Source organism: Rhincodon typus, chromosome 24 (assembly GCF_021869965.1).
Source record: "Rhincodon typus isolate 14 chromosome 24, sRhiTyp1.1, whole genome shotgun sequence".
Classification (NCBI taxonomy): Eukaryota; Metazoa; Chordata; class Chondrichthyes; order Orectolobiformes; family Rhincodontidae; genus Rhincodon; species Rhincodon typus.
In genome coordinates this window covers 17,006,033-17,010,764 of record NC_063355.1, presented here as the reverse complement: position 1 = coordinate 17,010,764, position 4,732 = coordinate 17,006,033, and the positions used below count along the sequence as shown (strand labels likewise).

At 41.2% G+C, this 4,732-nt stretch overlaps 1 non-coding gene across 1 annotated transcript; it reads right to left on the bottom strand.

The window, feature by feature from the left end:
- Window positions 1-465: 465 nt before the first annotated feature.
- On the bottom strand, window positions 466-538 carry trnah-aug. The gene has a single exon. It is a non-coding gene; the product is annotated as a tRNA-His (tRNA).
- Window positions 539-4,732: the final 4,194 nt, after the last annotated feature.

Sequence of the window (4,732 nt, the reverse complement as noted above, 5' to 3'; positions counted from 1 at the left end):
GGCAATACTAGCCTAGCTAGTGTCACCCACATTACATGAATGAAATAAAATAATTTTAAAAATTACTTCTTCTTTGGACATGGTATTTATACGGTGGAACCAATAAAGCTCAGAATGTTGAGGGTGAAGGAATCATAGAATCCCTACAGTGTGGAAACAGATCATTAGGCCCAACAAGTCCACACCAACCCTCAGAGCATCCCATCCAAACCCATCCTCCTAATCTACACATCCCTGAACACTATGGGCAATTTAGCATGGCCACTCCACCTAGCCTGCACATCTTTGGACTGTGGGAGGAAACCGGAGCACCCGGAGGGGATCCACGCAGACATGGGGAGGGTGTACAAACTCCACACAGACAGTCACTCGAGGTTGGAATCAAACCTGGGTTCCTGGTGCTGTGAGGCAGCAACGCTAAACTCTGAGCCACCTTGCTACCCAAAAGAAATTGTGAAATGCACTGGAGCCAGGTAGGAGTCAAACCTACAATCTCCTGATCCATAGTCAGGCACGTTATCCATTGCGCCACTGGCCCCGTCTGCAAATAGTAGCAGTGCTGTTGAAGGTCAGCAGTAAACAACTTAATTTCTGCACTGATTTGAGAGAACATCTTCAGATAGTTAAGTGCACAAAAATGGTTGAATTATAAATTTTGATACGTAACAGAAATAGATTTAAGAAGATATACATATAATACTCCTGTCTATTGTTGCGGGCATGATGCCCATGTTGCTTTTATGTATGTTTGATCCTGTCTTTAGTTCTTATCCCTTCAATTAATTTTGGAACGAAAGTCTGACAACATAATCAAGGCAGAATGACAAGCTCTACAATTCTGAGTTACTTTAGTGTCTTAAGAATTAATCTTAAAATTAATAGAACTACCAACTCAGAATGGCTGTCTGTACAGCAAATTTTGAAATAACATGACATTATAGGCTAAGTACATTCATAAAAGTAACATCAAATGGCACATAGATGGATAATAAAAGAACTAAAACTAGTCTCATTCTAATAAACTACAGCCTGATTAGAAGCAGGCAAACTTAAGTATTGGTTAGTCTTTACAATTCTATTTGTTATTCAGGATGAGCAGGTTGATTTTTTCAGATTGTCTTGTGCTCATTAAGGACACTAGCAATGTTGATGTTCTAAGTTATTTCCTCTTGATGCATTTAAATTGGAATGAGGTATTTTTTTCTTCAAGCAAACCAGCTTTGAAGTACTCTGAAGTTTTTAATTTTACCATTTGGTTGCTCTCATGTGGAAAACAGAGGAAAATATCTTAATGTACAATTTTGTCTTAGTATTTCAGGGAAATAGTGCTACTGTCTAATTTATTGCAAACTGAAGACCAAGTTAGGTTGCTTATTGCAAATCAGAAGCAACAGCTCCAGTTATACCATTCACACAGCACACAACAGAACTTGTGAAATTATACTGTACTTAATCGGCATGTGCAAAAATGATTGGTGGAGATATGAAAATAATTTATTAGGAAAAAATTATCGGGGAAATTTTAATCAAGCTCATCTGACTGAAAACAGATTGGATGCCATTATGGTTTTACACTACACCTGATTTCTCTGGTGACAGTAATATTGAGTGAAGAGTAATTCCAAAATTCTACCAATTTCCAATCATAATAGTTATATTAGAGTGTCCTCCACAGTGAATCAATAGGGTAAGTGAAATTTTGAATCACACAGATCCTGAAGTTACTTGACGTCATTCTTGATCTGTGCTGAGTTAGCTGATTTTGGCAAGTCGTTATTGAAGGTTTGAGGACTGGCTGGACCAAGTTTTAAGACCCCAGCTGATAGTAATACTGGTCTGTAACCCTGTGTGAAACCTGCCTGATTCATCATAAATTTTATTTTGCTGTTTGTTTACCATGGCGTTCAGTTACTGGACATATTTAAAAGAGGCTGCTAGTGTGCTTTTAACAAAAGAACATAAAGTTTACTGCACAAAAGAAAAAGCATGAACTATATTACACGATACAAGAATTATTTGCAACAGACTTATTATAAAATAAACATTCAACAATTTTACCCTCAATAACAAACTTACAGGCATTGAAAACTCAGTTAATGGTTATCCCTGTCTCCTCTCTAAAGCTCCTTGTTCAGTTGGCATGGCTGGAATCAGTTTTATTTCAAGAAATGTCATCATTATGCAGACTTGAAGCAATACTTTTTAGTTGATGTCTCTTCCTTAAATAAACTGGTAATAGAGCCCCCTTATTACTTAATATGCATCCTTTAAACCATTGCCTTTCAAAACCTGTGTCTAAAATTTTATTCTGAGCATTTCAGGACATTTTCCATAGCCCTGACTGCTGTGTAGACTGCTATTAGCAGTGTGTCTGCTGTAACAGACCTTTTCTATCTGAATGAACTAGCACACAGCCTGACTACTTCTGGATGATGCTATATTTGTCCTTCTGTGTCATTGGACACTGTGTTGCTAGACAACAGCCAAGTTCTCACGACCCTTTTTAATCCATTGAGCTGTTAATTGCCAGCTCTATTCTTTGGCTATAAACTTTCATTAAAGATGCACATATAAACAAACCTTGAGACTTTGTAGCATCAAATTCACAAACGCAAAAATGAAACTAAAAGTACGTCCACTCCCTTAACACACAAAATATAGAAACACAAATCAAACTTAAAACTAGACATCATGCCTCCAGTTCAGAATCCAAGCCCTCAAACAACAATGATATACCATATATACTCATGTAAAGGCTGAATTTTTTAGACTTTTTTTAAGGTTAAATTTATGGGGTTGACTATTATATGGATACTACTTTTGAGGGGCTGAAATTCATGCCTGTCAAAATTCATATCGTATCATTAACAGAGGCCCAATTGATCTCTAAACAAATAAAGAAAAAAACCATAATGAATTACAGTAATTACCAGATAAAGACAATAGAAACAAAAATGAATTAGTAACTATTTCTCCCGCATTTTCTTTTTTTTCTTGGTATTCTTTCTTTATAAAAAAACTTACCTTGAAGTGACAATGACATCTTCGGTGCAGCTGAGGGATAGGCTGGAGACCAGGAGCGGAGTGGAATGGCCAGCAGGCTGAAGGCAATGCTCTGTACATTCAATGTCTTACTTCTGCTGGTCAGAGACTCTCACACACAGAAAGGTGCCAACATTCAAATATGCCAACATATTTATGGTGACATTTCACCTGTGCCACTGTGTGCCTCAGAAGGTCTTCCTTCTTTCCAGCCTGTTTCGTCTCGGAGTCCCACGTTTGCGGCTGGTATGGAGGCAGCTTGCTCTGTAGTGGAGTCTGTTGTGCTTGGAGGTTTGGTGTTAATGTCTAGAGGTCCCAGAGAGGCTGAGGGTGTTGTGCCCAGAGGCAAGTGCACCCTCCTCAGCTTGACCTCCCATAGGGCTGAGGGTGTCAGAGTGGGTGGAGGTGGAAGGATCAGGCATTTGGCAGTGTCCTGAGAGCAGACTTCTGAAATGCCTGTATGTCATTTCCAATTGGAACCACCCAGTCTTCTTGTGAGGAATGAACACCTGGAATGAGATCAAGGACCTCTGTTCCCCTGTCCCTTTCCATTGAACTGAGCTCCATCAGCTAGAACGGTGGAGTGTAGCTCTATGCTCATATCCAGAAGATGCTAATACTGTTGGCTCTGGCTCTTCATGGAAGCTGCTAGATGTCTTTATGGTTGAGGGTGCAGAAGGTAGTTTTCTCTGTTTATTTCCCTCAGAAATGGGGGTGGGGATATTTTGTGGACCAGTCCTCTTGATAACGGAGACTGTGGTCATGCCAATGGAGCCTGCAGGAAGCAAAAGAGAGAATGTTACTAACAAGGGGTGGAAGTTGAAACATGTTAACATAAATGCACATTGTGGGTGGTGGGATGGTAGCATGATAATTAACGATGCTTCTCACTTGATTGCTGGGACATGAAAGACTTGACATCCCAACAGAAGCAGTCCTGGTCTGCAGTGGATAGTATCAAGACCTTCTTCTTGTAAGGGTGAGGAGACAAGTGTCTGGCACCCATCTTCCATCGTAGCCCTTTTAACCCTGTTTTGGGTTTATTTCCCCTCCAATGAGAGAAAGGGAGGGATTCAATGAGATGGATGTGGGTGGCACAAGCTGTTAGTATAGGGTGCAGGTGGGGGAAAGATGGTGAGGTGTCTCGGGCCAATGAGTATGCATTCCAACACCTGGCAAGTTTAAGGAGCGTGGGAGGACATTGGGGGTGGCAAGAGCTGGTAATGGAGGATGTTGCATGCCATAGTAAGTATGGTAAGGCATGACCCTTGGTGTGAGGTGGATTGTAGTCTTCCTGCTATGCTGGGCATTTCCCAAGGCCATGGAGACCACACTGACCTGGTTGCCAACCTCGCACAATGCTGGCAGGCTCTGGTGTCGTAATCTTCTCTGTTGGTCCTCTGGCAAGAGCATGTCCCTCCTCATCCAACAGGTGCCTGTCCACAAAGCAGGCATCAATTTCCCCTTCTCTGTCATGCCCGGTCCAATTATCTGCAACTGCAAAGGGTAGCTCTGGACTGCTAGCATTTGACTCGGTGCACAATGGCCATTCAAGTCCGATAACAATGGCAGTGATGCCAATATATCCAGGGATAGACAAGCAGTGGTGAGTACCTCAGATTATGGCTAGTGGGAGATTCAGGCTGGCATTAGGTGAGAGGGACAATACAGGGACACGATATGTAGTTAA